The 14,666-nt window shown below is 31.3% G+C and overlaps 1 protein-coding gene across 4 annotated transcripts in view; it reads right to left on the bottom strand.

Annotated features, from left to right (window-relative positions):
- The window catches only part of Amph (amphiphysin), a 149,231-nt gene that overhangs the window by 24,242 nt on the left and 110,323 nt on the right, over window positions 1-14,666 (bottom strand). The window lies entirely within an intron of this gene.

The following is a 14,666-nucleotide window of genomic DNA, read 5'->3' as shown; positions in this document are numbered from 1 at the left end:
CGAGAAAGAACAATTTGTACCACAAACGTTAAACTCTTCACGCATCGTTTTAGTCGTGGGCCGCTGATTTTCCATAATCGCGAAAAATATATACAAAATACGATTGAAGACATCTCAGAACAATGACAATAATTGTTTTAAGTTGCTATATATAATAAACTATGGCACGTAGGATAATTAGTTCCATTTTCTGTGATTTTTTTTAGAAGGGAAAGAAAGAAATGAAGTTGTTGAATTTTGAGGTATAGTTTTATATATATTTAAAGAATACAAAAAAATTTCTTTTAAAGTAAAAAGAAAGTTATAACAGATTTCTAAGCCTATTTCACGGGCGTCTAGTCGCTGCAATCTTCAATCGGCGGGAAACATCCACCTCGTGATTCTAGACGGAAGCAAAGAACCAAAAAAGGATTAAATTATTATATATTTTTCTTCTGGGTGAACTAAACAACGTCAGAAAAAAATGTGAAATTAAAGCTTTTGGTGGGTTTAAAAAAAAGTGTTCTTAAAAAAAAAAAATAAACTTTAAGGTACAATTATTTAAATAAACTTTTTTTCTGCCGTTGTTTAGTTCACCCAGAAGAAAAATACATAATAATTTAAACCTTTTTTGGTTTTTTGTTTCCGCCAAGAATTACGAGTTGGAACTTTCACGCTGATTGAAAACTGCAGCCCATGAAATAGGCTTAGAAATCTGTTATAATTTCTTTTTTACTTTAAAAAAAATTTTTTTGTATTCGTTAAATATATATAAAACCATACCTTAAAATTCAATAACTTCATTTCTTTCTTTCTCGTCTAAAAAAATCACAACAAAGACGCTGTTTTAGAACATTCTAATTCAGGACACTCCCTTAATTCGGTATACGCGAGGAAACGAGAAGGATACGAACGCAAGAATATCGTCTTGCATCCAATTTCCTTCTTCCGTACTTTCTCTCATTCGTTTTTACCAATTACGTTCTTCTTCGTCTTTAACCGTTTGAGTGCGAAGCGTGCTGTTTAGATTTCGTGTGGAAAAGTCGCAGTACATTTGAAGGCTACAGACGACTGACGGTATTTTCTATTTCATTGTTATCTTCTCAATCATTTTTATTGACAAACTTGAATTACTTATAAACTAATAATACGCATATATAATAATATAAACGTATTTCATAAAAATAACAAGTATGACGAGCGCTATTGCGCTGTTTAGATTTCGTGTGGAAAAGTTGCAGTGCATTTGAACGCTACGGACGACTGACGGTATTTTCTATTTCATTGTTATCTTCTCAATAATTTCTATTGAACAAACTTGAATTATTTATAAATTAATAATACGCATATATAACGATATAGTTTGTATAGCTTGTTTCTCTTCGCAGTCGATTAAAATTGAAACTACCACACCAGTCAAATTGACTGGTTTTACAATTTTATTTTAAAATTCCTACTTCGTGTTATATTTCTTTCCGCAATGATGTAATGACTTTCGCGACGATAACTAAAAGAGTAATATAATGAATTTTATTTGGTTTGTTATGTATTCAAACTGAAAATAATTTTGTATCAAGGCTACATATATCAATACCAGTCAAAGTGTAAAAGGGTCCTGAAATCTGTTTATTGAACTCCAATTAACCAGTTTCCTCGTTTTGTACAACTTGCCACGCGTTTTGAAAATTTTTACTGCGTATCATTCAATATGACGATATCAGTTATCAGGAAAATTCTAAATGCTAACACTAGAAATACCACAGCAATCAAAATGACTGGTTCTACAATTTTATAAATGTGTCAACCCTCGTTTAGGGATCATTGTCCCCGATGGATTAATAATACCAAAAATACACTACATAACATGTAATTGCTTCTGTAAGAAAGTAATAAATCAATAAATATAAAAATATTCAATTATTACGTATTTTTTATCATTTTGACTGGTTTTGATAGAAACAGTTTCGTGTTAACTATCGGTAGTTCTAGTGTTAAGACAAACGCTGTCGCGTTGCTCGGCATTTTTCGACCCTTTTTTTTTTCAAAGACCTGGGACTCAAACGATGAACGAACTTACATCTTCCTCGTACGCGTGCCATTTCGAAAGCTGCGAATAACAACGTTATCGCACTCTGCGTACAAATATTCTGCCCAGGCTCGACGTTTGTCACGGGTCTGCCAAGCAGACGATCGTACCTCGTGAAATTCATAAAACAACAGAACGCCAATGCGTCGTACAGTGTCGAAGAAACATCGGCGATGGCGATGGCTCGCCTCGCGGAGGAAATTTGAATCGAGGCCGACTTTGATGGCGAATTTGAAACGGTTCACGAGTAATTCGCTGCATCTTCATAAAGATCCCCTTATCACGGCTCGCTTCAATACGAATCTTCATGAACGCCAATGGATCGCGCAGTGTGTAGGGTACGAGTGACAAGGTAATTGCGAGGCTGCTGCAATTTAGCGTCTATTACGCTTAATGCTGAACAAAGATGAATGGCAGCTCGTATTTTCAAACGAATTGAAAGTCACGTTAGACGTTAGAGCTGCAGGATGATTTGGTGGAAGCGAATACGAAGAATAAAACACGACAGTGGTATCGGGCAAACAAACGTTTCGTGACCGCGCCAGTCCTCCAGAACGCGTATTAATTATGCACCGACTGTTATACTGTGCTATCTGTCGAGTATGAATAATATACAGCGCGAACGAAAAATACCGAGCGATCAATAAAAAATGTATTTTTTTCTTTTAACAAGCGCTTGTCGTGAAATTGTCTTACGCGTTACGCGCGTATAGCTTAGTATCTAGTGTTTGCTATGTAGCCTAATATCTGTAACGTTTAACGGTAAAGAAATTTTTTCGCAAGAAAATACTTTAACGTACATGTATTTTGTAAATTGCCGGTTACACGGAGATTTTTAAATCGTAGACGGCAGGTGCAATTTTTTCTTACTATAGTAAATATAATTAAATTGTATAAATTGTATAAAATAGTATAACAGGTAACGCGACGGATCAACGTGTACTTGTTTCTATTATAAAGTCAACATCGTTTCCGATGCTCTCGATTTGCGAAAGATAAGATTTTTTCATTCTAGTGTAATTTTCCAAATTCTCTGTTTTCTGTATTTTTGTGTTCGACACAGGCTCCGCTTGTTATTGCAACTTGTTTCCATTTTAAACTTGTTTCTATTATAAAGTCAACATCGTTTCCGATGTTCTCGATTTGCGAAAGACAAGATTTTTTCATTCTATTGTAATTTTCTAAATTCTCTGTTTTCTGTATTTTTCTGTTCGACACAGGCTCCGCTTGTTATTGCAACTTGTTTCCATTTTAAACTTGTTTCCATTATAAAGTTAACATTGTTTCTCGATTTGCGAAAGATAAGATTTTTCCATTCTACTGTAATTTTCTAAATTCTCTGTTTTCTGTATTTTTGTGTTCGACACAGGCTCCGCTTGTTTTTGCAACTTGTTTCTATTATAAAGTCAACATCGTTTCCGATGCTCTCGATTTGCGAAAGATAAGATTTTTTCATTCTAGTGTAATTTTCTAAATTCTCTGTTTTCTGTATTTTTGTGTTCGACACAGGCTCCGCTTGTTATTGCAACTTGTTTCTATTATAAAGTCAACATCGTTTCCGATGCTCTCGATTTGCGAAAGATAAGATTTTTTCATTCTACTGTAATTTTCTAAATTCTCTGTTTTCTGTATTTTTGTGTTCGACACAGGCTCCTCTTGTTATTGCAACTTGTTTCCATTTTAAACTTGTTTCCATTATAAAGTTAACATTGTTTCTCGATTTGCGAGAGATAAGACTTTTCCATTCTACTGTAATATTCTAAATTCTCTGTTTTCTGTATTTTTGTGCTCGACAATACTCCGCCTGTTATTACAACTTGTTTCTGTCATAAAATTAAGATCGCTTCCGATATTCTCGATTTGCAAAAGATAAGACTTTTCCATTCTACTGTAATTTTGTAATTTCTCTGTTTTCTGTATTTTTGTGCTCGATAATACTCCGCCTGTTTTTTAAATTTATATATACAGCGATTGAAGAAAGCGTTCGAGCACTCGTAGAAACTTCTTGTGTGATAGCGCGACGCATTTTGAAATTTCACTAACAGCGACGAGAGTAAACGAAACGCGATTCTGTCGGTGAGATTTGAAACGAATTTCACATGGAACATAGAAGCTACGAGATATTTATTAGGACACACTTCGCACAGATTATCAAATTATTTGATTAGGCGATCATTCGTCGTATTAACCAACCACGGTACGTAGTATGTCAGTGGCATCATTTTTTGCGCTAATTTTACGCTTAAAACCAGTATTCACATCGTAATCTTTAAACTTTGGTCAAGTAGCAAGCCACGAAATACTCAAAAAAAAAAAAAACTATTTACGCGAGACTATTGCAGCATCTCAATATATTTGACAAACAACTAAACGTCGAAGAAACGTCAGATCCGCGAGAACTCGAGCGTTTCGAACACGTTGCGTCGGACATGAGAAATAAATTCTAAACAATTTCTTGAAAAACGTACTATAAATTAAATTACAGAAGATGCGTATACCAGTGATTACGTTATTTAGAAATTATACAAAGTTTATACAAATTTTATACGATTACCCAAAGTTGTGCAATGAAGCTCGTTTATTATGCTATTCTGCTGTTTTATTTATTATATCATCGTGTTACTTTTTCAATAAGAGATAAACAAAATTATTCACAGATACAAATAATATAACAACCAATACTTTCGCACACAGAATATTTCGAATAATCGGTGTGCATGAAAGATATGAATTTGTACTTTAAGAAATATATCTGTATTTTTCTGCATTTTTTAAATATCGTTTCACCGATAAAGAATGTAAAGTAATAAAAGAAAAATATGTTAACCTATACCACTCAAATCTTCTCTTTAACGTTTCTTTCAATTTTAACCAAAACAAAAATGTAATTTCTACCAATTTTTTCCAATGTGCACCAATGGTAAATTATTTACAAATCACATAAACTTGTACCTTGTGTAATTTTCTTTATCGTTATTCTTTTTTTATAACAGAAAAAATATAAACGAGATTAGAAAATATAAACGACTTTAAAACAGATAAAGATACGTAGAAACATACGCATTTCTATCTTAAAAAACATATCTGTAGTATTTAGTTACGTCGTTGCACCGATGAAAAATGTGAAGCTGTAAGAAAGATATGCTATCGTATATCGTCAATCTTTTCCTCCAATATTTCTTTCAAATGTAACCAAAAACAATATATGACTTTTTCCAGTTTCTCCAAAATATACCAAATATAAATGGGTATATTATTTACACAGAACTACACAGAATTGTACCTTATGTAATGATGTTTCTTTATCGTCATTTTCTTATAACAGATCAAAAAAAAAATTATTCTCAGACACAAACATTCTGATACTTTCACACACGGAATATTTGGAATAATCGGTGTACGTGAAAAGATACGCATTTCTATTTTAAAGTCGCGTCGTTACGCTTAGGAAACAAGCGAAACTGTCAGAAAAGAAAAGAAAAGAAAGAGAATTATATATCATTGAAACCTTTTCTCTAACACGTCTTTTAACTTTAATCAACAACAAGATGTAACTTTTTCCACTTTCTCGAGTCACTTTGTATAATACCTTTGACTCGGTACAATGCAATTAGGTTGTGGCAAAACTTTCTTTCGTTTCATAAGGAAATTTTTTATTCCACGTTATTTTATTGAATTACGTATGGTCCATTTTCTTCTGTTAAGTTCAAGTCCACAATTATATAATTATATTAATATAATATAATATATAATAATATAATTATATAATAATTAGACCATTAAAGACCATAATTATATATAATTATATTAATGTAATATAATAATAATAATATTAGGTCATCCCATAAGTTCGTGCCGACTTTTGTGTATACATTTCATGTGTCGATTTATAAACATACGGCGATAAGGGACCGATGCACTTGAGCTTAGCTGATCGAGAACAGGCTAGAGCAGATTTTCGCGGGTATAAGATCGTAATATAGTGAACACAGTGACTTCTAACAATAAAAAATCATGAGTGAAATGCGTATCCATTTTCGACATCTCGTGTTATATGAATTTCGGAAAGGAAATTCTGTAACAATTGCCACGAAAAACATATGTGCTGTTTACGGAGAAAATGCGCTTTCATCTCGCACCTGTAGGAAGTGGTTGCAACGTTTTAGAGCTGGGAATTTCTGTTTAGAAGACGAGGAACGCTCCGGGCGTGCTCCTCAGACAGACGAAGATAAAATTCGGGATCTTGTTGAAAAATCACGAAGTTTGACAGTTCAAGAGATGTCAAATGTTCTGAAAATACCTAAGACAACGATTCATAGGTGTTTAAAAAAAATAACATATATAACCGCTCGAAAAACGGCACGAACTTATGGGATGACCTAATATAATAATATAATTATACATTATACAGATTCTACGCAAAAAAAGAAGTCGAAAATATAGAATAAAAATTTTTCGTTTGAGGCTTTGTTTTCGAGAAAATCGACTTTGAATTTTCGCTCGGTACGCGTGCAGTACGTTATAACGGATCTCATTGTAGATCGTTGTCTCGGTGGAAAAATTAAAAAAAAAAAATTTAAAAAAATGTTTATTCTATATTTTCGACTTCCTTTTTCATGTTTTCATAACCTTTTGTTTCATTTCATGTTTGTGTAAAGATACATCGTTGCAAAAAGCACGTTTGTAAAAGAAAGACACTTTTGCGACAATCTAATACGAATCTAAATTTGACAATTTTCAGCTTCAGTCACTATAATAATCTTGCGATTTGTGGGAATCTACAAATTGCTCTGAAATTGCGCTAATTGCTTGGAAAGTACATACGCACATAAAACAGGCTACCGATTATAGTCCGTATCACTTAATGAAAGTAACCGTAAAGCGGGTCCATTAAATTTAATCTTATCCATAACAATTACGGCATAATGAGATGCATTCGCGTTTACGACGTCACAATTTTGATAACCGACGACTGACGATACGTATCTACGTATAGGTGCTATACTCACAACGTTAGTATCCAACGAACCCCTCCGACGCTATTTATAAATTCAAGCACATCAAATAGCGTACGATTATGCTACACGATTATTCCCCGTGAATTTAACCAGCAGAATAGAGCACTGGCGAATTTCAGGCGAAGTGGAAATAAAATAAAAACAAATTCGCCAGAAACGTACCAACATGGGCAGACTGGTCGTGCGATTTGGCTGGGCTTGCGAACCGAGGCTACATACATATTTCAAACGAACGTCAGATATTTCTGTAACGATGCTATTCTGCCTCGTTTTATATCGCCGATCAATCGGAACATTGCTTTTTTTAATACGTGTTTTACGTCGCTTCGGTTACGGGTCATTAGCGACGACGTTACACTTCGATTGATTAGAGAAATATTTTTTATTAGATGGGTAAATAGATAGATTTTTCACAAATTATAATTTGCTGTTTATGGAACTCCACGTGTCGGAATATATTTACAGAATTGAATATTTAAATGTAAAGTGTAAGAATTAAAGAAATATTTTTGTCATGTAGTAGATAGCTGGATTTTTGACAAATTATAATTTGCTGTTTATAGAATTTCTCGTGTTGGATTATATTTATGAAAGTGAATATTTAAATGTAAAAATTTAAATGTATAAACATTAAAGAAATATTTTTATCATGTAGGTAGATAGATAGATATTTGACAAATTATAATTTGCTGTTTATGAAACTCCACATGTTAGATTATATTTATAGAATTGAATATTTAAATGTAAAATATAAAGATGAAAGAAATATCTTTATCATATTGGTAGATAGCTGGATTTTTGACAAATTATAATTTGCTGTTTATAGAATTCCTCGTGTTGGATTATATTTATGAAAGTGAATATTTAAATGTAAAAATTTAAATGTATAAAGATTAAAGAAATATTTTTATCATGTATATAAATAGCTGGATTTTTGACAAATTATAATTTGCTGTTTATGGAACTCCTCGTGTTGGATTATATTTACGAAAGTGAATATTTAAATGTAAAGTGTAAGGATTAAAGAAATATTTTTGTCATGTATATAGATAGCTGGATTTTTCACAAATTATAATTTGCTGTTGATGGAACTCCACGTGTCGGAATATATTTACAGAATTGAATATTTAAATGTAAAGTGTAAGGATTAAAGAAATATTTTTGTCATGTATATAGATAGCTGGATTTTTCACAAATTATAATTTGCTGTTGATGGAACTCCACGTGTCGGAATATATTTACAGAATTGAATATTTAAATGTAAAGTGTAAGGATTAAAGAAATATTTTTGTCATGTATATAGATAGCTGGATTTTTGACAAATTATAATTTGCTATTTATGGAACTCCTCGTGTCGTAATATATTTACAGAATAGAATATTTAAATGTAAAGTATAAGGATTAAAGAAATATTTCCATTACATAAGTAGATAGATAGATTTTTGCTGTTTGTAGAATTCCTCGTGTTGGATTATATTTATGAAAGTGAATATTTAAATGTAAAAATTCAAATGTATAAACATTAAAGAAATATTTTTATTATGTAGGTAGATAGATAGATTTTTCACAAATTATAATTTAATGTTTATTGAACTCCAGATGTTGGATTATATTTACAGAATTGAATATTTAAATGTAAAATATAAAGATTAAAGAAATATCTTTATCGTATTGGTAAATAGCTGGATTTTTGACAAATTATAATTTGCTGTTTATAGAATTCCTCGTGTTGGATTATATTTACAAAAGTGAATATTTAAATGTAAAAATTTAAATGTATAAAGATTAAAAAAATATTTGTATCATGTATATAGATAGCTGGATTTTTGACAAATTATAATTTGCTGTTTATGGAACTCCTCGTGTCGTAATATATTTACAGAATAGAATATTTAAATGTAAAGTATAAGGATTAAAGAAATATTTCCATTACATAAATAGATAGATAGATTTTTGACAAATTATAATTTGCTGTTTATCGAACTCCACGTGTCGGATTATATTTATGAAATGAAAGATTTAAATGTAAAGTATATTTAAGGCGAATGTCTAAACCAGATATTTCTGTAACGAGGCATGGAGGCACTGTATGTCTCGTTTTACACCGCCGATCAGTCGGAACGTGTTTTACGTCACATCAGTTACGAATCATTTGCAATCAAGTTAAACGCAGACTGATAAGAGAAATATTTTTGTTAGGTAAATAAAATAGAAACATTGGTAGAATATACATAGATTCTTGGCAGATTATAATTTGCTGCTTATCAAGCTTCTTCCGTCTAAATATATTTATGAAATAGAATATTTAAATGCAAAAGATATCTAAAACGAATTTTTAAACCAGATATTTCCATAACGAAGCGTGGAAGCAATGTTTCATTTTATATCATTAACAAATTATAATTTTCTACTTATTAAATTAATATTAATCAATATTTGAAAATGCAAAGATGAGTTTTCTAAAAAGTATCACATCAAGAAAAGTCGTTATATCTCGCGAGACTATTTTTTAATAATTTGCGAAATATCTTCAGAGCTTTTATTTAAAATTAAATAAAGTTAGATGAGTAATGTGTGATTCATATGAGTGGTACCTTTTTAACTTCGAATGATATAAAGGTAGGCTATTAATTAGTTTTCTTTCAACATATTAACAACATTTTATCGTATTTTATAAATCGTATATAAAGTTCAGGTACTTTTCTTCTATTGTACTGGGCAAAGTGAAAAGGGCAAAGTGAAATTTAATGTTCAACCAGTTAGCTGTTGCGACCTGCTTGAAAAGCGTTTACGTAAAATGTATCGCAAAAAGCAAGCGATCAAACACAGACTATGTGTAGCTGTTATAATACAGAATTAAGCTGTAACGAAATGGCAATGTTTTATTTTTTAATGTTATTAGTAACAGGGCTCGTCATAACGTAAAATATTGCTATTTCATCATGACGACTATACTCGTCAAAAACTACTAACTGGTTGATCATCGACGTAATAACGTTGCTTTGCTTTCTTCTTCTTTTTTTTTTTTTTCGAAATTAAACATTTTTTAAAGTATCGTCTTCTCTGAAAACATGTTCTCAATAGTTTTTGGAGAAATATCAATTGTTAAACAGCGAAATGCATTTTATCATACCACTAAGATACACTGAGATACTAATTTCTCTATGAAATGAAGTATATTACAATTTGTATCGGTTACCTGACGTAACGTGGTTTTACGGTTCTAATTTTTAAGCTGCACGAATCTCGTTCGATATAGCCACATGATCTACATGATGTGTCTTATGAAGAAATGATTAATAAAAATAAATGATTTTGCAAAAGTGATAGTTCAAACGTTAGACTCGGACTTGTAAATCAGGTTTATTTCTTGTTCGTGAGAACAAATTTAAACAAATATATACATACAATAAATTAATAAATGCCATGAATAATTATAAAGTCAATCCTATTTTTAGATTTGTCATAATATTGAAATAAAAACTGACAAGAATCCTTTACATAATTTCATGTTACGATGTAACACAAAACAAGATGCGACAAAGAAATGTTTTCTTCTTTCGAAGAATTAAATTTCCTCCTAAAATTGTATTCTTCACTGCGAAAAATATAAACTTAGTGCAAATTTTGTTACATTTTCATTCTACGTTTAGTGAATTTTTACTAACTAAATATTTTACTAATTAAATTTTCTCCTAAAATTGTAATCTTCACTGCGAAAAAGATAAACTTAATGCAAATTTTGTTACATTTTCATTCTACGTTTAGTGAACTTTTACTAACTAAATATTTTACTAATTAAATTTTCTCTTAAAATTGTAATCTTCACTGCGAAAAAACATAAACAGTGCAAATTTTGTTACATTTTCATTCTACGTTTAGTGAATTTTTACTAACTAAATATTTTACTAATTAAATTTTCTCTTAAAATTGTAATCTTCACTGCGAAAAAACATAAACAGTGCAAATTTTGTTACATTTTCATTCTACGTTTAGTGAACTTTTACTAACTAAATATTTTACTAATTAAATTTTCTCTTAAAATTGTAATCTTCACTGCGAAAAAGATAAACTTAGTGCAAATTTTGTTACATTTTCATTCTACGTTTAGTGCATTTTTACTAACTAAATATTTTACTAATTAAATTTTCTCCTAAAATTGTAATCTTCACTGCGAAAAACATAAACTTAGTGCAAATTTTGTTACATTTTCATTCTACGTTTAGTGCATTTTTACTAACTAAATATTTTACTAATTAAATTTTCTCTTAAAATTGTAATCTTCACTGCGAAAAAACATAAACTTGGTGCAAATTTTGTTACATTTTCATTCTACGTTTAGTGCATTTTTACTAACTAAATATTTTACTAATTAAATTTTCTCTTAAAATTGTAATCTTCACTGCGAAAAAACATAAACTTGGTGCAAATTTTGTTACATTTTCATTCTACGTTTAGTGAATTTTTACTAACTAAATATTTTACTAATTAAATTTTCTCTTAAAATTGTAATCTTCACTGCGAAAAAGATAAACTTAGTGCAAATTTTGTTACATTTTCATTCTACGTTTAGTGAACTTTTACTAACTAAATATTTTACTAATTAAATTTTCTCTTAAAATTGTAATCTTCACTGCGAAAAAGATAAACTTAATGCAAATTTTGTTACATTTTCATTCTACGTTTAGTGAACTTTTACTAACTAAATATTTTACTAATTAAATTTTCTCTTAAAATTGTAATCTTCACTGCGAAAAAACATAAACAGTGCAAATTTTGTTACATTTTCATTCTACGTTTAGTGCATTTTTACTAACTAAATATTTTACTAATTAAATTTTCTCTTAAAATTGTAATCTTCACTGCGAAAAAACATAAACTTAGTGCAAATTTTGTTACATTTTCATTCTACGTTTAGTGCATTTTTACTAACTAAATATTTTATTAATTAAATTTTCTCCTAAAATTGTAATCTTCACTGCGAAAAATATAAACTTAGTGCAAATTTTGTTACATTTTCATTCTACGTTTAGTGAATTTTTACTAATACGTTACACTATCCACTAACTTATTTAATATTACGTTTCTAATATTCGCCCACGCGGATTTTATTCCTTTTCTACGTCCAACGATATTTTCTACAAGTGGCTTCTCCCGATCGTAAAGTCTCCTCGCTACAATTTCCCACAGGTTCTCGATCGCGTTCAGGTCAGCACTCAGCGCTGGCCATCGTGATAATTCTATCGCGAAATTTTCGAGCCACTTTCCTGTAGCAAAAATTCTCTTTTGTCTTCCATTTCCATCACGAAAGGCAATAGCTCGCCATGTAACATCTTCTGACATCCCACAGCGATCAATCTACTTTTCCAAAAACAATTTCACTTGCCATATCCAGGTACTATCACTGTTTTCTTGAAAATATTCAACAAACAAAGAAGAAAATGTGTTTTGGTGTATTCACAGCATCGTGGATGAAAAAATATTGTATTATAAAAAAATATGAATACATTTCTTTGGAAGAGATTTCTCAAAAGATTGAGCAGCGAAGATCGAGCAGAAAAAGCTAGTTGCTGTAACTTTAAACGTAACGTAACTAAATTTTAATACTGTGATTACGCCAATATAAATCGAACAGACTCGGTCGATCTGTTTACAAGGTTGCTACAAGGTAAACTAACAAACCGAACAGCACAGGTTACGAACAACCTTGTCCTATTTACCATAACTGCAATATTTATATCCAACAAACAGCAAGATGAATTGATAGAGCAGACAGTAACATGACTGATAAATTGCTTTGTACGTCTTTGAATCTGAAAATAAGTTTTCGCTCTCAATGGCTCTTTTAACGCTAGAAGTCATTGTTTGGGTATAATAAGACAACCGTGTGTGCAGTAGACTATGAATAGCGACGGACATAAGAAACGTAGAGGATCTTATACGTCTGTTGATTGCATTATATACGCCAATCAACGTTCATGGCGAAGAAATAACGCGTTAACAGGTTACATTGGCAACGAAGGTGAAGAAGTTTTGCGTCCATAGAACGATTTCTAAATCGTTGAATTCGATCAACTGATTGACCCTTGTGCCATGTATTTTTCCTACACACGTTTCTTTCTCTAACATAGACAAAGTGGCATGTTTTAAAATGTTCATCTGACAAATCTTTTTATCGATCTTCGTAGCGAACTGATAAGAGATCTGCGCTAGATTTTCTTCTATAATTTCCAGCCATTTTGTAACAATTATTCTACCAATCGACGAAGGTATTGGAACGGGTACGATAGAAAGTAATTCGTTCGAAGATCAGGCAACTGCTCGAAATAAAATTACAGCTCGGCACGAAGCAAATTGTCGCAGAGCCAAATATTGCAGCGTATCTTCGCGCCTTCTCTTTCTTTAACAGACGTTGTAATCTAAACGCTCTATAGCTGTACATTAATTGTACAAATTAATAAAAAAATTATGTTACGTTAGAAAGAAGATTTATATACGGGGTGTCGGAGATTTAAACGCCCAAACGATGTCAGTATTTTGTGTCTAAGTAAGAAAAAATTGTTATATAGACGTAGGCTTCGAAGATGGTATCCCACTGAGGGTAGCCATCCACATGTTATATTACTATATCACTAAGCTATAATATTTTACCAAATGTCCTACTGGACAAATTGTAAAATGTAAATAAATAAATAAACAAAAAAAAAATATAAGCGTAAATCGCTCAAAGCTGTCGGAAAAAGTTACGAGAAAAATATGAAGTTCAAAAATATAAGTGTGAAAAAATATGAAGGAAGAGCAGCAGACTCGCGGTTACTGCGATACCATTCACTTTTATCTTGTCTGTACAAAGGCAACTAATTCTTCTTCTCGAAATGTCCATTGTTTCGACGATACAGAATCGATAATACAATTTATCATCTTGCAAATTTCATTCCCATTTCGTCTCATTTCCGCAAATGCTTCATTCTCAGACGCAGATATTTTGCGACGGAGAATTAGTTACTCACTTTTGCATAGACAGAGTGAACGTATGTATGGCTGGTTTCTGCTTACATCAACACCATCATCATCAACTTCTTACATTACAGTGCAAACGCGAGCCTCTTGCTGCTCCCTTTGTATTTCATATTTTTGTCGTGAATTTTTAACGAAGCTTTAAGCGACCTATGTTTATCTAACGTTTTTGACCTGTTTAGGCCCATAAAATATACACATGGATAACGTTTAGTCGGTAAAACCAAGGCCAAGCCTGTACATCTCCAAACACCTACGATGCATGGCTGGAGCATAAATAAATAAATAGAGAAAAAATATATTGTACATGCTACATGTAAGCAGAATCGAGGTTTCAAATGTTATAATGAAAAAAGGAAAATATACGTTTGGAGACATTCAGGGAAATATAACAGCATGTGGGTTAAACAGTCTACATTGTATGTATTGTGTGTGCGTTGTGTGTACAGAGAAACTCAGGAACATTATCATTGTATGTTTCGTCTTACTGAATAAAATTACCTTCTATAAGACCGTAATAAAACCTGTCTGGACCTACGGAATCCAACTATGGGGAACAGCAAGTA

The sequence above is a fragment of the Bombus vancouverensis genome, chromosome 5, assembly GCF_051014615.1.
Source record: "Bombus vancouverensis nearcticus chromosome 5, iyBomVanc1_principal, whole genome shotgun sequence".
Lineage (NCBI taxonomy): Eukaryota > Metazoa > Arthropoda > Insecta > Hymenoptera > Apidae > Bombus > Bombus vancouverensis.
Note: the sequence above shows the minus strand (reverse complement) of the source record. Positions and strands in the feature narration are given on the sequence as shown.